Source organism: Miscanthus floridulus, chromosome 9 (genome assembly GCF_019320115.1).
Source record: "Miscanthus floridulus cultivar M001 chromosome 9, ASM1932011v1, whole genome shotgun sequence".
Classification (NCBI taxonomy): domain Eukaryota; kingdom Viridiplantae; phylum Streptophyta; class Magnoliopsida; order Poales; family Poaceae; genus Miscanthus; species Miscanthus floridulus.
This window is the reverse complement of record NC_089588.1, coordinates 132,659,667-132,685,510: the sequence shown is the minus strand read 5'-3', so window position 1 is coordinate 132,685,510 and position 25,844 is coordinate 132,659,667. Positions and strand designations below refer to the sequence as shown.

Sequence of the window (25,844 nt, the reverse complement as noted above, 5' to 3'; positions counted from 1 at the left end):
GCCGTCGACCGCCGAGGCCTTCATGATCACGTGGACAACTGCTTTCCCACCCCCATGGTGAGTGCGTGGCTCACTGCCCGCTAAGTGTTTGATGAAATGCCCCACGGTTGTTGTCTTCCCAATAGCAGTCGATTCCTATTCGATTGAGTTACATGTTGTTACTCCTTGGTTTAGCTATCCTTGTATGTTCATGTTGTTACATAAACCAATTAGTTTTCCCTGAAGAGATTATGCTACCTACTGATTTGTTGAGGACCTAGTAATCATGGCCCTAAACTATTTAAGAACCATTGGTGTTATTTGCATGTTGTCACAACAAGTTATTCCCTCGAGTCACAGCTAAGTGACCTTATGCGCTGTGTGCAGTCTAAGTATTTAAACATTGATCATCAACACCTCTTGACATAGTTAGATTGAATATGTGACAATGATATGAGCATATCTATCTTGAATAGTAGTTGCATAATGTTATGATATCTCTATACTTTGTAATTATTGCAAGCAATGGAAACTAGCAGTCAAAGGTACACATTAATGACTATGGATGTCTTATTTGTGACGGTAGGGAGTGTTCTGTTTGTGTAAGAGTTAGATAAGAATTTCTGCTCTTGCTTAAGCAACGATGGATTCTTGTCAAATGTGTACAGGTGTAATCGTTATAGGTAGAGTGTCAATTGATTTTGATGGAATGTATAGCATGCTTAAAAAAGGCATCTATAGAAGTTTGTTCTAGAAAAAAGTTAAAAACAACTTTTAAAATTGGCTCAGCAGCAGCAAGTATGATTACTAAACCACATTGATCTCCGAATAATAAACAGTCCGATTATTGAGGTAATTTTTTATCATGTCAAGGATAAAGAACATTAAATAGATTTAGTTTGGCCATATAACTTGAATAATAACTCTTGTTCAGGGAGTTACCATTACCACTTACCACATGTCTAATTTACTTAAATGTATAGGCAACCATGGCATGGTATGTAGTGCATGTTGGTGACATGCCTAGGATTTATCGAACCTGGGAAGATTGCTATGCTCAAGTCAATCGCTACCCTGGTAATTTGCACAAAAAATACAACATAGAAGCTGACGCTTTAAGGGCCTACTATAGTCATCCGGCCTACCTTGCAAACCATGGGCAACCGGCCTACTATGATCCAATGAATGCAAACCATGGCCATCCGCTGGCACTAGAGATCAAAGAGAAGCCACCCGCCGGAGATGTGAAGATTAGGAGAATTGCTCCTTGGTCTTGGAAAGATGTCATGCTTTTATTTATGGCTATGGTCATCACTTTTCTTATTTGGAAGTTGATGTAGGCTTAGTTTCATAGAACAGTAGGTGGACTTTGTTGTATGTGGTCAATCAAACAATGAATTTGTTCTAGGTGAACATATGCTATTATTTGACTTTGTTGTATGTGGACTTATTATTAGACTTTGCATTAAACATATTATATATATATATGAACATATGCTATTAGTAGTTGTCCATGGCCAAAACTAACCATGATTGTGTCACAGCCATGACTCATCGTCGCTTGTTACCCCGTCACCGAAGAACAGATCGGCAACAAGAAGCAGCTGATATCGTTGGGATGAGAGAGCTGCACGATCTGACAAATGGTGACGGTGTCAATTAGGTCAGTGAGAACGAGCAGCCATGGACCCCGTCCGGCCTGCTCGATCTGGGTCAAAATGACCAAGATGGCTAGGTAACTTTGGTATCATGTGACTATGTAGCCACACACGCTAATCAATTGAGAGGGTCATAACTTATTTGGTGTCTCTAGCAGGAGCCTCCACTGACCGAGGAGCCAGAGGGTTCGGGTAGCAGGAAGGCCAGATCCAAGCGAGGTGTGTCAAAGATTCCTGTTGGTAGGAATGCACACTGGCACATTAATGAGTTTGATGAATTCAGGGATCCACTCTCACTGCCTATAGCTTTGACCAAATACAAGACTATCCTCGGGTTACTTGTTAGGGACTTCATCCCGATTAAGTATAGGAAGTGGATTTGGAAAGATGATGACTGGTGGAGGGTTCCTGAAAGCGAGAAGGATTACATATGGGATGTCAATATCCCAGAGTATTTCACTTTCCCAGCCGAGTATGACAGGGAGTTAGTCAAGAAAAAAGAAAAAGAAATCATGGGGACATGCTTCAAGAATTTCAAGGGGACATTGTATAAGAATTTTGTCCTCCAAAATAAAGAGCCAGATTTCGATGGTGGACAGTTTAGCAAGCAGAAGGACTTCTAGCAGGATTTCAAGGAATACAGGTTAACCGAGGAGTACTTAGAACTGAGTAGGAAGAATAAGGAGAATTCACAGAAAGCGACGAATCCTCATCATCTCGGCTCTCGTGGCTATGCCAAAAAGATGCCAGAATTTGAAGCAGAACTTCAAAAGATGGATAGCCTTGCTGAGGAAGGCATTAATGTTGAGACTGCCGATTGGGAGCCCAGATCGGTATTATACTGTATGGGGAGAAATGTATGGCACGCCGAGGATGGGAGCTTTAGCTCTTCAAATCAACCCATGAGCGAACTCATCCAGAGGATCTCCCAGGTAACTGAGGAGGTGAGGCAAGGGACTCACACTTCTAATAGGGAGAAAGACATGCTCACCCAATCACTCAGAACCAATGAGCACCCTGGTCGCACTAGAGGAACCGGTGTTGTTCCTTGGAAACTAGCATTCCCCCAAGAATCTAACACTTACTAGAGCCGCTCGAGGGGTAGAGCAGAATAGGAGGCAGAGTATTTGAGGAGACTAAAAGAGATGGAAGACAGAATGGAAGCATGGATTGAGGTGACCGTTGAAGCGTGAGTGAAGCAAATTTTGCTATCCAAGGGGTCAGTAGTACCACAAAACCCTACTCCTACTACCTTTAGCCCACAGTTTAGGGGTAGCAGCAGCTGTGGATCGACCCCGCTCGATGAAGAAGAGGCAAATGTGCCTCATCCGGTGGACGACATCACTGAACCCGTCAATGTTAGGTTGTACATCCATCAGGAATGGACAAAGGACAAGGTGGCGCTCGGCCAGGCCTAGCCTACGGGAGACAGGACAATTAATGGCCGCCCAATTCCACTAGGGTACGCTTGTGTCACCATTGACAGAATACTTGATAAGAAGTATAACAAAGATACCCTTTGAGTACCCCGTAGCGGAAGACAGGCCGAAACTTGGTCAAAACAAGGGCTCTCAAGTGGCCTGGCGTAAGCGCTTCATTAAGCATGACCATCAATTGTCCTCTGACGATGACGATGAGGAGATTGTGTTAGTTTCTTCAATCTCTGTGCCTCACTGCCTTCGTTTTTGTTGAAGTCCAAATTCAAAAGGTAAACACAGAATAAATACGCTACAACAAGAGACCAAGAAATACCCAATAAAGATTTAAGGAACATATAGAAGTATGTCGAAGACAACCTAGGATTAACCATGGAAGAGGCCACGACCATCTACTATGATGTACAAGGGACGGCAACACCGGCAATGAAGTATGAAAGGGGCAATCTTTTGGTTCCCAATCATGAGTATAAAAATCTGACAACATATATGCGCCAGTTACATGAATATTACATGGCTCAAGCAACAGAGACGGACGACTTTGGTTTTGAGGTTATTATCCGTTTGCCACATGTTTTCCATTATCCTGAAGAAGAGAAGTTTGATGTCGAGTGGGAGTGTTTGTTCCAGCTATACCAGAAACGCTCTCTCGATGTTCAAATGTTGACGCTGTGGACTATGTAAGTACCCTACATGCATGATTTTACAATTTACTACTCTCTTGAGACACAAATTGTTAACTTTTGAGCACTTCCCATGATTTTATGTAGGTGTATAGCAAAATTTTGCATTCTAAAAAGCAAATGAGATTACATAGGCTTCTTGGACCCCATGCGAGTCAATGAGAGGACAAGTCTAGGTCTCTATGGATGTGATGTGGAAGACCTGAAATAGAGATTGATTGCTGTTTTCGACGAATTCACGATGATGAAGAAAACCCACATACTTCTAGCCTACAACTGCGAGTATGTGTTCTCAGCTTTTTATTTTATGCTTCTTTTTTCATTAAGATTATTCGATAATTAGGATTCTGTGATTGCAGCAACCATTTCGTCTTCATTTGTGTTAATCTTGCCAAAAATCTGCTCAAGGTGTGGGACTCGAAGAAAAAACCATTTCATCATTTGGATGTACTGGTGGCAGTGCTGAATTAGTAAGCGATCCTAATAACATATTATTTTCTAATCACACATACCGCTTTCTAATGTTTCTCCTTTTAATGTTGGTCAGTGTCCGAAGAAGATATATCGGTGGGACGCCGGTCCCATTCAAGGTTGTCGAAATGGAGGGGAAGTACCTATCACAGCCTGCGGGAAACAATGAATGTGGGTTTTATGTAATGTGGGCAATGCTTCGCTACATCGGTGGGAAATCGGAAGAAGCCGATAAGTTGGTGTGTATAATCCCCATTTCATTTATGTCGGTTAATAATTCAACAAAATGATTTACTGTTCCTCTTTGGATATCATCTTTTTTTGAATGACAACGCAACCAATATAAGCGCGAAAGGCTGCTAGACATGGAGATCGTCGCACTACAATTGGAGCTGGCAAAATTCATCTTAGCCGAGGTATTGGAAAAAGATGGAGTATTTTCCATTGCACAATCCATGAAGTACAAGGACCAGTATGGCCCAGAGTGGCTCACCAGATTATTGTAAGAAGTCCGAGAAGCATTGCACAATCTGTGAAGTCCGAGAACATTTCTTTTTTGTTTTGAGTTATCGAGATCTTGATAAGAACATTTGAACTGTAACTGTGACATTTGTAATGTTTAATAGTGATGGACCTATCGTCTATGTAGCGTATATAAAGCGAAACCTGATTCCATGAAAAAAATATAAATTAAAATAAATTATAAAACAATAAAATACAAATGGGCACCGCCGGTTAGCAATAAACCGACAGTGTTGTCGTAACCATCACCGCCGGTTAGAAACAAACCAACAGTGTTGGCTTGCTCAACACTGCCAACTTGAACCATGAACCGACACTGATGGTTATGACAACACTATCGGTTTGATCCATGAACCGACACTGATATTTACTACAACACTACCGGTTTGATCTATGAACCGACAGTGTAGGCTTGCTCAACACTACTGGCTTGAGCCAAGAACCGACACTCTTGAAGCAACCGTCACTGTCGGTTGTCACTATAAACCGGCAGTGTTGTTCAACTGGACACTATCGGGTGGAGCCAGGAACTGACACTGTTTCCTGTAGATCAGGGTCGGTTTTTAAGGACCGATAGTGATGTCAACCCTCCATCACTGCCGGTATGCCACTGTCGGTTCAAAATCCGGTAGTGAAGTGGGTTTTTGAACCGGCAGTGATGTCTAGATATGGGGTAGAGTGTGATGACCGATGCCCCAAAGTCGGTAATTTACACTAGCGTATAGTAACTGCCTGATTAAAAAAACGTTGAGGGTTAATCCTAATCACCCCTACTATATAACAGACAATCCTTGTCGGCTTGTTGCTGCTACTTGTGCTAGAGCCAGAACTGATCTGATTTCATGGTCGTGTCATAAGCCTAGGATCTGGGCAATGGTTGGGATCCTACTGATCGAGCAGTGAAGCCGGCTATCGCTGCCAACTCATACCACAACCTGGCAGCGATATGACATGATCGAGCATGAATAAGTTGTTGGAACACTTGAGGAGTTAGCACATTTGAAAAAGGGGTGAAAAACTAAGTGTTTGGAGGCTTCTGGTAGGCACCGGATATAACTCCGGTGGTGATCAGGACATACCTCCTTCGGATGCACCCGCTGATCCTGCAACCGTTATGCAAGGTCCATTGACTCGAGCTCGAGAATATGACAACTAAATTTATAGGTGACCTCGTTCTTAAGCGATCCTTTGCATAGTTTTGAGAATAGATTACTACCTAATGATTTTATCCTATTTAGGAACATTGGAGAAGGTCATGAGGAATTTGGAGGAAGGTGTGGAGGCGGAGTAGACTAGCAAGGACGCCCCACACAAGGTGGAGGCCTAGTCCAACTTGACTTCGAAGTTATCATCACCTGACACCGTCAGACTAGACAATGATTGATAGAGACCAAGTTACTATAGTGCACCATCTTTATCTCAGAATGGCATTGCCTTATTAGTATTATATATGATAGCCCACATAAAATCCTATTGTGCAGTTTGTTTTCACTTGTATATACTTTGTAGCAATGAAAATGCCCCAAATTTATTGTTGTAACACCCTAAAATTTGCCTCTTTTGAAAATAGGTTTGAAATTATTTATTTCTAAATTTTGAGCTCATGAAATATAGGAAAATAATTTTTTTTATTAAATTAAAATTCATCATAAGGTTTAGTATCTGATTGTGCATACATGTTGGTGCATATAGTTTATTGTGATGAGTGGTGTTGATTCAAAACTCCAAAGTAATTTGGAATGTTTTTGAAAAGTAAATTTGAAATTGGATTTAAAATAAAAGAAAAAAATCAAAAAATAAGAGCACTTAAAAAGTTGTAAAATTTATTTTTGGAAAACTTACTAAAATTCCTAATTTTTATTTGAGTTGAAAAAGTATATTTGAAACCCCATTTGAATTTGACTTGGTCATGTTTGAATTTGTTTTTAAAAACGAAATAGGAAAAAAATTAAAAGTGGGAAAATGGAAACTCACCCTCTCCCTCTATTCGGCCTGCTTGCCCAAGGCCATAGCCCACTCGCCTCCAACTCTCTCTCACCCGTGTAGGCCTCTTGTTGCCAGCCCAGCGTGATTTTCCCTTTCTCCCTTCTCCACCGTAGGCCCAATCCGCGTGTTTGTTTTTTTTTCTGCGTGGCGTTGCTTTTCCCGCGTTGGCCCAACTGCGCGCACCGGCCCAGCGTCGCCGCCGCTCCTCCCGCATGGCCCAGTCCGCCTGACCTAGGTCATGCTGCACGCGCGGCTTCCCTCCATCCCGCTGACAGCGCTAGCCCGCCCGTCAGGGCGCCTTCTTCCTCTTTGCGCCGTGTCCACTCCAAACATGACAGCGCCAATGCCGCCGTGTCCGGCTCCACTACGCCGCGCGTGCCGTGCGCCCTACGCTTCCCGGCCCCATATAAGCTGAGCCACACCTTGTGTCGCCTCCCTATCCCGCACCAATGCTGCAACCGCATCGCCCGAGTGCCCGCAGCCGCGCCGCCACCTAGCGCCGCCGCCCGTCGTCGCCTAGCCAAGCACAGCGCTGCCTCCTTGGGTGAGTTCGCCCTCCTTTCCTCTCTCTCCTGGTGTCCTCGCCTTGCGTTTTTGTGGACCGTAGACCGGAAACAGTGAATGCCGCCGAGCTTCTCAATGCCGGCCATGGCGCCGCCGCATATGAGCTCGCCGTCGGCCACTTACACCGCCAGATCCAATCTCGGTCGCCCGCATCTCATCCGACGGGCGAGATTTCATCATACCACTTCGCGTGGCTATCTTGCTAAAGAGCCCCTCGGTTTCCTCAAAATAGAACCCGCGGTCCAAAGCGCAATCACAGATTATGTTTTCTTCTTTGGAAAGCGTACTTTGTTTTGGTTTAGATCCAAAATACGTTTTCACTAATTTACAGATTTGCCACTGATTTTGTTTTGGCCATAACTTCTCCGTTTTAACTCTGATTTGACCCGTTCAACTTGCATTAGGTCCATAATTTCAAAATATACATGTTCATACAACTGTTAGATATATTTTTAACTTTTAAAATTCGAGGTTAGATTTAATCTATTATTTTAATAAAGAAAATCTTGTTTAATTCATATCTTCTACGTTTTAGCTCCGAATTGACCCGTTCAAGTTGTGCTAGATTCATTACGACAAGATCTACGTGTTAGTAATAATGCTTATCATGTCACTAATACTAGAATTTCATTGTTTAAATCATATCTTGAATAATAATTATGCCACTGGATTTTATAGATAAAATATGATTTGTTTTATCTTTGTTCTATAATTCGAATATAAATTTGATTTAATTCAATTTATATAAGCTTTTATATAGTTAAAATAAATGAAGCCTATAGTTTTCTTTTCCACATATAAAGCTGATCTATCGGTAGATGTATCTTTTTAACCGTAGCTCCGATTAGCGTGCTTTTTCACGTCTATGTGTTCATAGCGAGACATAGATTCGTTTTACAAACTTTTCATCTTGATTTTATGTTTGATGTACTATTCTAATTTAGATCTATTGTTTGCTTCGTGTATGATTGCATGGATACTTGTGTGGTGCTTTATGATCTTGTCCAGTTGGTGAGTTATACGTGGGGAATCAAGAAGCAGATCTTTGAAGTTTTGGACTTGAAGAAGGATCTAAGTATAAGGCAAGTAAGCATGGGATCTTTCTTGTTGTCCTATACACCTTTAATCATTTAATTCATACTGCATGTGTCTACCTTGACTGCCACTAAGGATTTCATAGTAGTTTGTACATTGTGCCTTGATACCTATGGGGTATTGCATTGTGTAGTATGATGCTAGTGCTCAACTACAACCATGATCTTGTAACTTGACTAATGGTGTCGGGTTCATAAACCTAGGGTCCCTCATGGACTAGCCTCCCAGCAAAGGCTCGGCCTAGCAAAACGTTGTGAACCAACACGCAACTCTTGGGCTGGCCCAAATACCTAGACGATAGGCCAGAAGGATGATCTAATCTTCGACCGGAAGGCCTGGCCAAGGAGGAATGGCGCCCGCTAATAACTCTGGCCCACCTCTCCGACCAGAGCGTTCGCTTCGGTCTCCAGCCCACCTCCGGATGTCCTTTTCGACCGAAAGGCATGGCCAAACACCACTTTCAACTTCGACCCGCTTCTCCGACCGGGAATGCGCCGAACCCCTGCTTATAGCTCCTCTCTGACTAGTGCAATCAGAGCCGACTATGACCAACCGACCGGGGACGCCCGCTCGGTAAGGACCAGGAAACAGACGGAGAAAGTAAGGCAGCGCACTCAAGTCAAACCACAATACCGAGGACCATACCCTATGCACCTGCCAGGCAGTACCCTGCGACCCTCCTGGCACGACAGAACCCAAGCAGTGTTGTAGGCGTCGACATTTTCTCCTACAGTGTTGTGGGCGCCATTAACTCCCATACCAGACAAATACGGTAAGGCTCCCCCCCACATGCCACTAGGCATCAACAGTGTTGTGGGCGCCGGCATTTACCGTACCAGGCGAACATGGTAAAACCCCTTGTATGCCTCTCGGCATCAACAGTATGGTAGGCACTAACATCTGCCATACCTGAAGAAGACGACGCAACCTCCCATGTGCATCTGAGTTGAACAGTATTGTGGGCGCCTACCATCATCTTGTACCCGCCGGCGTGGGCAACAAGACTTAATAGCATACGCACTCTCTCCCTCTCACCTGTAAGGCCATCCCCTTCATCTATAAAAGGGGATGCGCTCTCTTCCAATAGATAGCTCCCTAAGTTCATTCGGATCGATCAGTTCACTTACTTTGGATTCACCCTCTGTAACTTTAGACACTCTAAAGTTGTACCGAGCACACGTTCGAACACTTAGCACATAGCAGGGCTCCCGTCACTCTCGGTCCTTCTGACTAAAGTCCGACCGGACCGCTTGTACCCCCCATCTTTCTCCTTCTCGTTTGTGAGGGCTATATGGCTCTAGCTCTAGCTCAGTATGAGGACCTTTTCTAGCTTGTTAGAGGTTACTTTTATTGGCGTAAGAATGGCTTGATGAATCGGGTATAGTGCGGCCTCTATCCCCTTGAGTATAGGCTACGCGTCATTGTGCCATCGGGAAGGGGGGCTCTATATCTGTTTGCTGAGTGAATCTAATGGCCCTAACTTATTAGATGAACCTTTGAAAGGCTTCATAGTGAACCCTGCCGACCATTCTTGGTAGTGGGTCAAGAGGTTGGCCGCCTCGGGTGAAAGGGTAAATCATGACTCACAGTGAAAGTGTACAACCTCTACAGAGTGTAAAATTGGTATATCAGCCGTGCTCACGGTCACGAGCGGCCTTAGAACCCTTACGGAATAGATGATGAACACTAATGATATGGATGATGAAGATGCTCACTAATGGCTAATTGTTTATGCTATTCATTATTCCTATTTACCTGATCATGTGTTTATATGGATTCGTGATAAACTTGTTGCTACTCCTATGCTAAAATTGTGACAATTAAAAGCTAATCGCAGTTAAACCAGTGCCTACCTTTTGAGCCTCATGAACCCCATCTTATATTTGTTGAGTATGACATGTACTTACGCTTGCTTTATTTTTAATTATTTGGATAAAAATCCCAGATGGGTACCAGATTGCTAGAGTTTCGAGGAATTAGGCTTGTGATCAACCAGTCGGTTGTCCCTGTGGATTTGGAGTCTTCGCCTGAAGATCGGAGTTGTCTTTCCGTTGTCTATACTCTGAGGTTATATTCTTTATACTAATGCGATATGTATTTAAGCATTGTCTTTTGATATTACCCTTATTTGTAGCTATATGTGAGATTTGACTTCCTGGGCTCACATATAGTGTGTATCTGGTTTTGTCGTTAAAACCGGGTGCTACAATTATGTATAGAATGAGTAATGTGAGTGATAGGATTCTATACCAGATTGTTCCTATGGTTAGTATGGCACACGTTGCCTGATGTATGATGATGTTGCAACTTTCCATGATTTGCTTTTGCTATTGCCGTGCGAGCCCATGGTAGAAATCATTACGATTTGCACGAGATGCTCTAATATTGACACATCACTTTGGGTCAAAACTTGGCCCATCTAAGCCAAAAGCCCACACCAAACCCTCACCCTCCAGCTTTCCCCTGCCTCTGCTTTGTGCCGCCAGCTTCTGCTCGGTGCCGCCTGTGTTCACATGCCCGTGAAGAGCCGCGCCGGCGAGGAGGGCCAAGTTTCGGCCGACTTCCTTGGAGCGGAACCCGACCCCACTCCCACGTGGCGCGCCGCAGGCCAGCGCACCTGATCCCGGAGCCCGAAAAGGAAGACGCCCGTGGCCCTGACGAATCCCCTGGCTCCCGTGTTCTGTGCCTCCGACACGCCGCCGGCCCTGAGGTCAGTGGCCTTGAGATTTTCCTTTGCTTTTGAGATTCCAACTGACGATTAGCTAGCTTGCTGTGTTGAATTTGCTTCTCTATGTGAGAAGTAGCTAGGACCATAGTGTTGGTTTCTGAAACTACATGGGGGAAGATAATGCAGCTTAATGGAAAAAAGGGCGTACCCAGTGCAAAGAGCTTCCGCTCCATGCGGAGTCTGGGGAAGGGTGTCAGTGGCAAGTCTTACCCTCGTCTGTGCAATGCGAGCAGAACGCGACTTGAACCCGGGACCTTCCGGTCATAGGCGGTAAGACTCTACCGCTTGCACCAGGCCCGCCCTTCAGAATGCAGCTTAATGGACAGGGAAAATTAATTAAGCTAGTTTCTTTTTTGGGAGATTATGCTCATCCTGAGAACTCCATGAACTGGTGTGGTCGCTGTCTTCTAATAAACAGCAAGGGCTGCAGTACCTCATAAAAATTCTGTACTACATAGTTTTAAATATTGTTAGTTATATTTCAGTCTAAAAAATCCATGTATGGCTTGTAGCACTAGAGAAAGAAAGTAGATATAGAGATAGTGATGTTTCTTATCTTACACCAGCTCTGTTGCTCTCCCCCACCCCCTAAGTAGGATAATAACGACATGACATGGTTTGTTGCTAGGAGTGGTATTCAGAATTTTAGTCTTGTCAATGCCCTGCAATTTGGTTAATGTTTTGATGATGATCATTATGTTCAATCCTCTCTGTTTGGTGTAGTATGGGTTGAGAAAGGTGTTGGCTGGTCCATGCCTACTACACTGTACAGGGTCTGCTGCGACCTTTCAGTATGAGGGGAGCAGCCTACCTGTCGAGTGAGGAGAGTGCACAGGTTCACATTGCTTCAGGTTTACAAAATTCTGATTACATGGCCCATTCCAAATAAAATGGTTTACTGCCGTATGCTGTCAGTCGTTGCAACTAGAGGTCTAGCACTAGTACCATTATACAGATTGAAATTGTCCACTACTTTCCTATTTTTCAAAGAAAAAGGAGTCCATACCCCACACCCACAGTGAAACAAATTGAAAGTAGAGTCAGATAGATAGTAGGCTACAACCAAGGAAAAGAAAACAGTCTACAAAGATCAACATTTGAGCATAATATTTTTTTTGAAGGCCCCCATGTGCATACTAATTTTCATCACATTTCTCCCAAAATACGGTTTCAATGCTTGGATATAGTAAAGCATTTATATGAATGATTTTCTTATCTATTGGAATTGACATTGTAGTTCAGAGGTTGTTGTTTAGTGAAAATGGCATGGTGTTGTTCAGTTATGTGAAATTTTGTTCTGTTCTTCCGTTTTCTAAATTTCAGAGAAGGTTGGTCATCTTGCTTTTTTGCATACTGAAAGATAGGTAATACGTGCTATGAAATGCAAAGTTTGAGGCCAGGAACGCATTATTGAAACACAAGTTATATAGATACCGAGACCATTCAATTTATTTCATCAGTTATTGCTCAAAAAAAGGGCATCATGCTTTGCTGTTTCTAACTAAGACTTTGGTTATATATTATACGGGGGTGAAGAGTGTTGATTTTAACACTGTGGGCTAGTATAACATCACTAGTTTAATTCAATCAGTCATTAATGTTTCACAAGGAGTTCAAGTTATTCTAAAGGCCTCAAATTTTTAGGTCATCACACAATTGGTTTGTGATACTTAGGGAGTTAGGGGTTACATAAAAACATGTGGTGATTCTAAACTAAACATGCGGTGGAAGAAGCGGTTGTGCGTACTGTTATTGACACTTGGTATTGTTTCCAAGTACCACACTTAGTACTATAGCCAGGGTTGACACTTAGTACCGTTTCCATGTACGGCACCAGTTTCCTATACTAGGAAAAGTACTAATGCTTGTCCCTGACTACATATTTATTTGATCAACTGCCTTGTACAAATCTTTTTCTGTAGGCAAAGTGCAACTGCTACAGAGGTACTATGTGAATTACAGTAACGTAGATACACTTCCCAATGAGCACAATGTTGAAAATTCTTCTTTGATGGACAAGATTTCAGCATAAACCTCCTCTGTTCTTGGTCGATCCTTGGGTGACATCTCAGAACATTTTAGACCAAGATTTGCGAGTTGCATGGCACAGTGCTGCATTTCAACTATTTCTTGTCCTCCGGCTTCACCTTCATGATATCTAGTGAGATTTGGTTCTAAAATGTTATGGATATTCTGTGGAAGTGATGACTCCACAAAGTTGCGGATGTTTACTCCATGCTTAAACATGTCATCAGTTGGTCGCCTTCCTGTAATAATCTCCAGCAGAATAATTCCTTAGCTGTACATGTCACCCTCAACAGAGATTTTGCACCGCACACCATACTCTGCAATGTTGTGTAAAACTTAATAAGAAAGTCCTCCACTTAAATATTTCAGAAAATTGGCAAAAATATAGATGAGATGTCAATGCATCATTTACAGGACAAATATCATGTATACATAAGTACAATTCCTTCTGATTAAAAAAGCAAGAGTGAAACAAGTGCTCACCTGGTGCAATGTAACCGATAGATCCTCTTGGTCCTACAGCACTCGATGAATTATTGAATCCAGTTGAAAAGTCAACAGAAAGAAACTTTGCAAGACCGAAATCACTGAGAGATGCAACCATTTCATCATTCAAAAGGACATTGCTTGGTTTCAGATCACGATGTACCAAAGGAGTGCATCGATTATGAAGATAGTCCAATGCTGCAGCAATATCCACAGCTATTGCTATTCGTGTGCCTAAACTCAATGGTCTTTTCGTGCTTTTTGTGTACTCTTTCTGATGGAGCCAGCTTTCTAGGTTACCATTTACCATGTACTCGAGAATGAGTGCTTTGAATTCATTTCCAGTTGGATCAAACGTTGAACATACACTAATCACTCTTATAAGATTCCGATGGAGAATGTTTCTCAATGCCGCACATTCAGAAAGGAAGTTACTTGGTGCTCCAAATTGGTCAAGCCTGAATACCTTTATGGCAACTGCACATTCTTCAACCATGAATTGACCTTTGTATACCAATCCAAACCTTCCAGATCCAACAAGACTGTTAGGAGAGAAACCATCTGTTGCTTTGAATAAATCACCATACGAGAAATTCTTTAGCTTCTTTAATGGCTGGTTGGTTAGTTGCTTTCCTTTCCTTCTCTTCAAAATAATGACAGCTACACAAACCATAGTGACTGCAGCTACACTAGCAAGTGAAACCAGAACAGCTAAAATGTAGGCATGCTTCTTTCTTTGGGGTCTTGATGTCAAGCACTGTGGTACTTGTAGATCTAGAGATGTTGCACACAACTTATTGTTTCCTTGGATGTACACATCATTTGGTTTAGCGAAGATGCCGCCTCCAGGGACAGGGCCCTCAAGGTCATTGATGGATAGATTTAGAATCTGTAAAGAGCTAAGTGACTCAAAAAATTCAGGAATTTTACCAGACAAGTTATTCTGTGAAAGATCCATCACAGTGATGCCTTTTAAGTTGATGAAAGAATCTGGGATGCTTCCTTGCAGATTATTTGCTTCTAAGTGAAGTGACTCCAGAAGAAGGCACTGACCAAGTGTGGAGGGGATCTCACCTGATAATCGATTATTGGAAAGACTAAGTGAATTCAGATTGATCAATCTACCAATCTCAAACTGTATGTCTCCAGTGACTTTGTTATTGGACAAGTCTAAGCCAACAGAAAGTGTAGATATCGAAAACAGTTCCCGTGGAATGCCTCCGTACAAGCTATTGGAAGAAAGATTGAGCGTTGTCAGTTGTTTGCAGTCCTCTAAACTAGAAGTTATGGGACCGGTCAAATTATTTTCCTCGAAAAGAAGTTCAGTAAGTTGCTCTAGCTTCCCAATTGATCTTGGGATTTCTCCAGAAAGTTGGTTTTTGGATATGGTCAGAATAGACATGTTTTGGAGGTTCCCAAGCGTGTCTGGAATTTCCCCTGAAAGAAAATTACTATCTAACTGAATTACTGTGAGATTCGTGAACTTTCCTATCTCTGATGGTATAGAACCTGTGAATTGGTTTTCTTTTAGAACCATGATCTCTAAGCTTTTTGGGATGTTGGTGATATAAGTAGATATTATACCTTGGAGGTTGTTTCTATCTAACCATAAATTTTTTAACTGTGAGCAGTTGACCTGAGAGGACATGAAAGACCAATCTCCAGCTTCAAGCCTATTTGCACCTAGATCTAGGTAACTCAACAAGGTCAGGGATCCCAGTGAAGGAATAACACCTGTGAATGCATTGCTACGGAGATCTAGATATTGCAAATTTGTGGCATTGGCCAGTGAAGCTGGAATTGGACCTTCAAACCTGCTCCCTTCCAATATCAAATCTGTGATGTTTGTAAGGGTGTTGCCGATACTGGTGGGAAGCGTACCAATAAGTTGGTTGGCCCCAAGTCCAAGAAAAGTAAGAGAGGAGATGTTATAAAGTGCAGGTGCAACGGTGCCTGACAAGTTGTTATAGCTGAGGTCTAGTGCTTGCAGGGTTTTAAGCTTACCTAAGCTCTCTGGAATCCTTCCTCCTAAACTGTTATGAGAAAGTAGTAAGAAAGCCAGGGAAGAAAGATTACCAAGTGAGCTCGGAATCTCTCCAGAGAGTTGATTTTCGTATAAGCTAAGGTATTTCAGTGCCAAGGAAGATACCTGAGAGAAAGGTGGGACAGACTCGGAAAGAGCATTGTGTGAGAGATCTATGTAAGAAAGAGATGTGTTGTTGAACAGAGCACTGGGTATCCCTCCAGTAAGGCTGTTGTTCTGAAGATTCACCGACGTGAGGTTTTTGCTCTGCCCTAAATATTCAGGAATGCTTCCTGTGATATTATTGCTGGGGAGAAACAGTGTGAACAGATTGGGTAGCAGGCCAAGCTGTGGAGGGATGCTTCCCTGAAGATTGTTGTAGCCAAGAATAACAGTATGAAGGGATGAGCACCCAGCAAGACTTGGAGGGATCACAACCGGAGACGTCCTCTTTGCCGAGGGCTTCTGGGTTTACCGAGGGCTAGATCTCAGGCACTCGGCAAAGGGGGTCTTTGCCGAGGGCCAGACCCAGGAGCCCTCGGCAAAGAAGCCTTTGCCGAGGGCCTGGCCCTCGGCAAACAAACGGCCCTCGGCAAAATAAATCTTTGCCAAGGGCCTAGCCCTCGGCAAATTGGCCCTCGACAAATATGGTCGGATGGGTCACGGCGGCCACTAGCGTAAGTCTTTGCCGAGTGCCCGCCGTCAGGCACTCGGCAAAGATTTTTTATTTTTTTTAAATATTCTTTGCCGAGGGCCATTGGCCAGGCCCTCGGCAAAGACCCCCTTTGCCGAGGGCCAGGCTAGACCCTCGGCAAAGAGTTTATTTTTTGGTTTTTTGAACCCAGTTTTTTTGTGGTGCTATAATACATTATTTAAATCTCAATTTTAAAATTTGGGCCAAATTTGACTTTTTTGATATATTTCCCTAATTTATTTCTTTTCGTTGATTTTTTTCGAATATTTCAAATTTGAACTGCAGGTGGATGGAATAATGCAATTTAGTGATTCGAAAAATGTTATTCATGGCATTTGGTGTATGTTGAGTCCCTATCCATGAACTCGCATCAAATTTCGGGCATCTTCTTCACGTAACATGATGAGGAACTTGTTAGAAAAGTGTTTTTAAATTATATAAAATCCATATGAAGTCCGAAAATCATGAAACTTGTCGAGGTGTCATGTTATCACATGTGTAGGCTGTGGTAAAAATTTGAGAAGGTTTCGAGCAAGTTGTGACGTCGGATGCCTAAAACCCAGACATCACATGTGGACGCTTGACGCCGCCCACAGAACGCTTGACGCCGCCGCTACGCGCCCCGCCGCTGCCCCACGCCCCGCCGCCCCGCGCGGCCCACCGCAACGCGCCCGGCCGCCCCGTGCCCCCCGCCGTAGCGCGCCCGGCCGCCCCACGCGCCCCGCCGGCCACCACCGCGCCGCCACACGCCTGGCCGCCACCGCCACCCCACGTGCCCCGGCCCCCGGCCGCCTGAGGAGGAGGGAGGAAGAGCAGGCCACCGGAGGAGCCCCACCCCACCGCTCGTCTCAACCCGCCGGAGGTGCCCCGCCCTAGCCACGCCGCCTGCCCCGCCCGCCGGCCAGCCCGCCCCGAGGAGGAGGAGAACCTCCGCGCCATCCGCCGGCCACCGGAAAAGGAGGAGGACCCCGCGCCACCCGCCAACCCCGTCCACGCTGTCCGCCGTGCCTGCCCCCATTCCGAGCAGAAGGTGGGAGAAAGGGAGGAAGAGGAGAAAGGGAACAGGAGAAGAGAGGAGGCCGAGAAGAGAGGAGGAGGAGGTGCCCCACCCTAGCCCCTTGACGCTGCCCCGTCCGCGACCCTCGCCCCGTCCGCGGCCTCCGACATCCCTCCGACGTCCAGGTATGCCCTTCCCTCGCTTCATGGTGTACAATGCTGGTGAAGAAGGAGGTCTAGGTGGAGGTCGAGGTGGTGGTGGCGTGCAATGGTGGAGGTGTAGGTGTAGGTGGAGGTGGAGAAGGTGGGTAGTGTGTTCGTTGAGGTGGTGGTGGTGTGGTCATTGTGGTGGATGTGGTGGTGTGGTCATGGTCGTTGTGGTGGATGTCGTGGTGTGGTGGTGGTGGTGGTGGTGTGGTCGTGGTTGTGGAGGTGGTGGTGTGTTGGTGGTGGATTAATATATATCTGGCTATCGGCCATCGTGCCGTATTTGTTCCCTTGATATGTGTTGTCGGCCATTGTGCCGGTTTTTTCTTGCAGGTTTTGGAAACCTCCCCGTACAGGGGAGGTTCTGCCGAAATTTTCAACTTATAGTATTGTGTTTCTTCTTTTGCAAAGAAGAGCACGTTAGAGGGGACTCGGCGACCCCGATCCTCTTCGTCGGCGTTGCGGGTCTACCTGCACAGCATCGCCTCGTCACTGCCCCGACTAACCACTGCCCCGCTAGCCTGACTCCACCGCCACCCTAGGTATAAATAAGCCGTCCTCCCGTATCATTGTCTTAGATCGCGTAACCCAGTTAGGCATCTCCTGTCCGAAAGAGATACGGTCGTAGGTATGCAGATCTTTGCATATCTACGACCGTATCTATTTCGGATTGTCCACGTTTTTTTGATAGCCCGCGGATATGTAGATGGGTTAGTTTCCATGGTCTGCTCCGGTCCGAGACCGAGTTTCGGTAGCTCTTCCCTGTTGTTCTCCGGATACACACTCTCCCTGGCAGGACGTGTATCGGGAGAACAGCGGGGAGGTGCTGCCGAAATTCTATCTTGGAGAGGAGCGGAGCCTAGAAACTGACCTCATCTACGCATCTGCAGGTGGGATAGGACCTATCCTCACCTATTAGACATTAGGAACACCGCGTAGATGCAATTGATGGTCACAATACTCTGTGATGTAAATGTTAAAGGATGGAGGACCGTCAGTGGATGTACACGGGCTAGAGAAGCGGCAGTGACTATGACTATGAATGGGTGAAGGGGACAGATCATTTCTTGAAACATGCATTTGGCCTAGGAGCAGGAGGACATTCTCTAGTTTGGTGTCCCTGCAGCAAATGTGACAACAGGAGAAAGGTAGACGAGAAGACCATGGGTAGACATCTTGTGTTCAATGTTTATACGCTTGGCTACCAGCAGTGGATCTACCATGGTGAAGCAGATCGTATAAGAGCGGAGGTGGTGAGAGCATGCCTCGAGGCTTTTGATGATGATGCCAGGGTAGCAGACATGCTAGATGACGCCCACCAAGCTCACTTCATTGAACGACGTGAGAAGGAGGAGATGGTTGTGTTCATGGAGCCTATGATTGATGAATTGATCCACGCTTGGGAGAAGGGGGTATGGACATACGACCGAGCTACAAAGACAAGCTTCAAAATGCACGTTTGGTACCACTACTCCCTGCATGACTTCCTGGCGTATGGGTTATTTGCCGCCTGGTGTGTTCACGGGAAGTTCCCATGCCCAATATGCAAGGAAGTTGTGAGGTTCATTTGGTTGAAGAAGGGTGGCAAGTATTCGTTGTTCGACCAGCATCGTCAGTTCCTCCCTCTAGACCATGAATTTAGAGAAGACATCAAGAGCTTTATGAAAGGTGTCAAAGTGACAGACCCTAAACCGCACTAGAGGACTGGTGCCGAGGTTCATGCTCAGATAGATGCTCTCATGCCCAATGAAGAAGGTGGTTTTGTGGGATATGGTGAGGAACATATGTGGACTCATAAGTCCGGCTTGACGAGGCTCCCCTATTTCGATGACCTTCTTCTACCACATAATATTGATGTAATGCACACTGAAAAGAATATTGCCGAGGCACTTTGGGGAACTCTCATGGACACTGACAAGTCTAAGGACAATGTTAAGGCTAGAGTGGACCTAGCGACGTTGTGCGATAGACCGAATCAAGCGATGCAGCCTCCTAGTGGCCGAAACAAGAACTGGAAAAGGCCTAAGGTCAATTTCATCTTGCAAATCGATCAAAGGAGGGAAGTACTAAAATGGATCCAGACGTTAATGTTCCCAGATGGATATGCAGCGAATCTTAGCAGGGGAGTGAACTTAGGCACTCTGCGAGTCAACGGGGTAGCTTCGCCGCTCTGGTCATACCTGTGTTCCGATCACGCCGAGGGCAGATACACAGCGGAGGGGTTCTCATCCACCGCCTAGGACACAGGGTCCACCTCCAGTGACACATCTAGATCTGAGGGCCACCACAGCCAAGCAGGTGCAGCAGCTAAGGTTTGTGGAGTTTGAGCAGTGGTTCCCACCAAGGAGGGATGACAGAGCTTTAGAGGACTTCTACACACCACTGTAGGAGGATTTCTACAATGCATATCTTAACAGTGGAGCTGTATTCAGACCTTAGAGGGTGTGCAACATTGAGTCTATAGTTGCAGTAGCTGGAGAGCACATTCGCCCCTACCTTGCATATCTGCCAGGGCTGACAGACTTGATTGGACGGATAGGATTATATGTTCCATCTTGGGTCCGTTAGTTCTATGCTACACTATGGATTGACCCACAGCACAGATACATTCACTTTGCATTCAGAAGCAGAGATTATAGGCTGACAAGCACTAGGGTTAGGGAGATACTCAGGCTTCAGAAGCAACCCGTCAGGTTACATGATGTTTGTTATGGACAGACAGCGCCTCCCAGACGCCCTCATGGCGGTATGGTGCCTCCCACAGATTTGGTTCACCACTACTTCAAGGAGCCTTTTGGCGAGAGGTCGAGCTGGACTCCCAGTGATCTCACTCCTACAACTAGAGTGCTGGATGCCATTATGAGGAGGACCTTGATTCCGAGGATGGGGTATCGCGAGGGTTTGACTCGCTTACAGCTATGGCTTCTCAACTCTCTGATACAGCAGACAGTGTTTGACATTTGGGATCTCCTTCTATCAGAGATGGATGATACTATTGCTGAGGGGTTCAGAGGTCATCAACAGTTGCCCTATGCCCATTGTATCACATTTCTTATTCATAGGGCAATTACAGTAAGGCCACCTAAGATGCTAGCTAAGTACAGTGGTGCTACTATAGAGTTCCCTATATGCAACCTGACTCAGATGATCCGCCATAGTACACCACAGGCACCTAGTCAGCCGCGCCGTTGTCCAGATGTACTAGAGACTACAGCCCAGTAGGATGCTATTATCAGGGGTATTGTAGCTACTGAGGAGGAGCAGTTTGCTCAGCAGGAGGGGATGGTCGAGAGCGACCCCAGTGACAGCTCAGACAAGGACTACTAGGACATTCCTTAGATGCCTGCACGTAGACATGATCATGAGGCCGGCAGCTCTAGTTCAGCTCCACCTGCACCGCACACAGACCCTGCTCTCCTTGCTATACTTGAGCGGATGAGGCAAGATCAGGCACACTAGGCTTAGGAGATCGCTATCACTTTTGCACAGTTCCAGACTCAGCAGGACGAGTTTCAGAGACAGCAACTGGCTATTCAGCAGCAAACATAGGCTCTACAGCAACAGTAGCAGGCCATGCATTAGTAGTAGATCCTAATGCAGCAGTAGCTACTTGGATTTATGCAGCATGTTGTGACAGCTATTGGGGCTCCACCGCCACAGCCTTCGCCCCAGCTTGGTCAGCCTGCCACCACTTCTATGACTCTAGCGTTATAGCTTAGTGGTCTTCAGAGTTAGGGACAGCCACTAGCATAGTTTGCTTCACCTACAGAGTAGGTGTCCTAGTGGTTTGCTTCACCCATGATAGCCCCGCAGTTCACACCTCTCTAGACGGGCTTTACACTGGTTTAGACTTCTTCGCTGCTAGTGCCAGAGACTACAGTGTCTAGGAGCCTTGGTGCAACCTTCAGTGAGTTGATAGGGCAGCCTACTCCTCCATATCTACATGTCCCAGGTCCTTCTATAGTTGCACTTATTACCGAGACTACAGAGATGCTCCCTTCCTCAGTGGCATCATCAGAGCTAGCTGCTTCAGTCATACCAGCACAGGCTACAGCAGCTCCTATTCCTGATCCGACCCATACTGCTTTAGCATCGCTTCCAGCTACAGAGGGTTAGACTGCTTAGAGCTCAGGGTTAGATGATGATGGCACCCAGTTTCAGCTTGCTCCTCGTACCTCAGCGCCCGACTCATCCGCTGCAGCCCCACCGACCAACCCTTAAGTTTTGGTGTTTGACGCCAAAAGGGGGAGAGGGCTCGAGTATGCTAGACTTAGGGGGAGCTTAGTTTACTTAGACTATCTATTATATTTGGTTTATATGTGTGATACACTGTTATGCATTCGTCGTGTGTTTACTTTTTATGCATTAAACTTCTTATGTGATAGTGATATCTACGTGATCGTGATATATGACAAGTGTGCTCTCTACTTTGAATTATTTATATGTCATATCACATGTGATATGCTCATTTGCTTTGCTTCCACATTTTACTCCGATGCAAATGAGCTTTATTACTAGTACTCATGCTTATTTCATATCTTTTGAGTACATCATGTTGGCTTGGGTCAGATAAGCTTGCCTAACACTTTTGTTCTTATTGCCAAAAGCTTATATGAAACAAGCTTGTTAAAAACCACATCTCTTTCACATACTCGAGGTAGTATTGTCATCAATCACCAAAAAGGGGGTGATTGAAAGCATCTAGGCCCCTAGTTGGGTTTTGGTGATTAATAACAATACATGATTACTATGACTAACGTGTGTTTTGCAGAGGCAATTAAGTTAGGTCATGGTAATGGAGATCGATTGGGCAATCATGGTGGTCATGCCCCTGTGATGGAAATCATTTTGGTTTTCAAAGGATGGACGACAAGGTTAAGGATGGACTAGTTCTAAGTGTCGTTTGAAGTTGAAGAGACAATTAGAGTAGTTTAGGACTTTGTTTTTCCTTTGGCCATACTATTAAGGGGGGTATGGATGGGTAGCTTGACCTAGGTGAGTCTAGTGAGTTAGGTGTGGTGCACACTTGCTAAATCTAGCACTAGGTAGCTCTAAAATAGCCCTTAGATCCAATGGAGCAAACTTCATTCATGTATGATTGAGAGTTGGAAGTGAATTGGGGGTCAAATACTAACTGGACACTGGCTCTGGTTTGACCCGACACTGGCTCAGGGTTCGGTCAATTCATTTGACCGAGGTGTTTTCGTCTGGTGTGACCGGACGCTAAGAGGTCAAGTGACCGGACGCTGAGGGCCAGCATCCGGTCAACTCCAGTAAGGTTCCTAAGAGGGAAAATCTTGACCGGATGCGTCCGGTCAGTGCTGACAGGATGCTGGCAAGCATCCGGTCACACTGTAAACACTAGAGCTCGGGGTAAACTGACCGGCATGTCCGGTCAACATGACCGGAGCGTCCGGTCACCCAGTAGAGGCACATAATAGTTTGTTTTTCAGCCCATGTTATAAATGCTTCCTCAGCTCATGTGTGGGGGTACTTTTGCACATTCCAACAGCTAAGAAACACCTTTGAGAGTGCCAAGAAGAGCAAGGTCCTAGTGAGGTGATTGAGATTTGAGAATCCCAAAGAGAGGCCTCATTAGTGAGATCAAGAGTAGCAAAGTGTGCATCCACCCTTCTCATTAGGCTTGTCATGGTCAAGTGAGAGTCCGTACTTGTTACTCTTGGTGATCGCCATCACCTAGACGGCTTGGTGGTGATTGGGAGCTTGGTGATCATTTGGAGAGCTTGTGGATGACCCATCTCAAGTTGTGAGCGGTTGTGGGTGATTCACCGCGAAGGAGTGTCGAAGAATCAACCCATAGAGAGCACTTGATCCTTGCACGAATCAAGGGGGAGCTACACCCTTGCGCGGGTGCTCCAACGAGGACTAGTGGAGAGTGGCGACTCTCCGATACCTCGGCAAAACATCGCCGTGTTACTCCTTCTCTCTTTACTTTAAGCATTTACTTTAAGCAATTCAATTCTTGTCATTTACATTCCTAGAATTGCCATGCTAGAGTAGGATTGGAACTTAGGGTGCTAAACTTTTGTGCGTTAGATCAATAGAAACACTTTCTAGGCACAAGGGGTTAATTAGGCTAACCGTAGAGTTTAATTATTGCAAAGAAATTTAGAATTAGCCCAATTCACCCCTGCCTTCTTGGGCATCTTGATCCTTTCATACGCCACTGTCTTGATCCCATGCACATCACTAAAAACGTGTGCACTAACACTCTTAACACCTTGATGGACACCAATGGGACATCGAAGGATTCACTAGCCGCACGCCTAGACATGCAACACTTGAGAATCAGGAAGGAGATGCATCCCATGGAGCTAGAGAATGGCTAGTTTGAACTTCTGGTTGCGTCATGAAAATTGAAGAAGGAAGAAAAGCGTGCGCTTATTTCTTTCTTCAATGAACTCAAAGTCCCGACGGGCTACTGTGCGAACCCAAGAGGCTAGTGAACATGAGAGAACTCAAGTTCAACTATGGCCCTATGAAGGCCCATGACTATCATGTCATTATTACTCAGTTGCTCCCTATTGCCCTGTGTTGTATCCTCCTCCCAAAGGTCCGCACCCCAATCATAAACCTTTGCTCGTTCTTCAACGCGATCTCAAAAAAGGTCATTGATGTGTCCACGCTAGAGGAGCTGCAGCGGGACATAGCCGAAACTCTCGTTAGGCTTGAGATGAATTTCCCGCCGACTTACTTTGATATCTCAATGCATCTGCTCATTCATCTTGTTGACCAAATTAGAGCCCTTGGCCCAATGTACCTGCATCAGATATTCCCTTTCGAAAGATTGATGAAAGTTTTCAGGAGGTATGTTAGGAACAGATTTAGGCCAGAAGGGGGCATGGTTGAAGGATGGTCAATGAAGGAGGCCATTGAGTTCTGCACATATTATCTGGACATCAAAAGGGTTGGAGTTCCAGAATCTCATCACGAGGGAAGACTACATGGCAAAGGAACGATCGGGGAGAAATCTGTTATAGTAGACGACCCTATTTCTTTCAGACAGGCATAGTTCGCTATTCTCCAGCAAGCCAAGGGTGTGATGCCATACATTGGTGAGCACAGGCAGTCACTGCAAACTCTGTATCCGAGCAGGTCATAGGCTTGGTTGGATAAAAAAACATAAGGAGGAATTTGTTAGCTGGTTGTGACATCGCTTGCTTGGAATAAGGTTGGGTAATCAATTGGATGCCTTAGCCAAGGGACCTTCAAGTACATATCTTAAGTACCAAGGGTATGAGATCAATGGATTCACATTTTACACCAAAAAGCAAGATGGAAAGAGCACATACCAAAATTGTGGTGTTCGTTTTGATGCTCACGATGAAAACAGCAACGTATAGGCAACATACTATGGTTTCATAGAGGAGATATGGGAGCTAGCCTATGATCCGTTGAAGGCAGCTCTTTTTCGCTGCCAGTGGGTCTGGCTCGAGGAAATCAACACTGAGAGCGAAGGGTTCACTATCGTTGATCTCAGTAAAACCGCATACAGAGACGACCCCTTCGTCCTTGCAAGAGATGTTATGCAAGTCTTCTATGCAAGGGACAATAAGACAAAAGGAAGGCTAAAAGTAGTCCTAGAAGGGAAAAGGAAGACTGTTGGTGTCGATGGAGTGACGGACGAAGAAGACTACGAGGGCTATCAAGAAATGCCTCCATTCGGGGCGTACGTACCCCTACCTATCCTTCAAGAGGGTGACGAACCTGCTTACGTACGAATTGATCACAATGAGACCCTCATTGTTGATGCACCTAATGATAGTTAGATTATTGTTAACTATGTAATCATTATGCAGATGTTGTATTAGTAATTCGCACTAAATATTTAATTTATATTTTTTGTGCATCTCTACAATTTAATTATTGACTATGTAATCAAATATTAAGATGATGTTCACAAACACTATTATTTGATAATTATAGACCATTAATTAATTATCATAGAATTAAATAATCAAGACACAAATTTTTGTGTTATTTTAGAATATAAACTAATTGCATTATTTCTATTAATAAATAAATAAAGAAAAGCAAACTAAGCGAACTCCCTATCCTAGCTCAGCGGTTAAGGCCGCGCACTCTGTACTCTGAGACCCACGCTCGAATCCCAGGCGGGCCAAACTTTTTTGATTTTGCATTTATTATTTAGTAGTGCATTACAATGGGATAAAAGAAAAAAATAAAACCATTCTAACCGAACTCCCTATCCTAACTCAGCGGTTAAGGCCGCACACTCTCGACCCCGCGACCCACGCTCGAATCTC

General features: G+C 44.9%; 1 pseudogene; it reads right to left on the bottom strand.

The window, feature by feature from the left end:
* Nucleotides 1-12,977: 12,977 nt before the first annotated feature.
* Nucleotides 12,978-17,292, bottom strand: LOC136480977 (probable LRR receptor-like serine/threonine-protein kinase At3g47570; annotated as a pseudogene).
* Nucleotides 17,293-25,844: the final 8,552 nt, after the last annotated feature.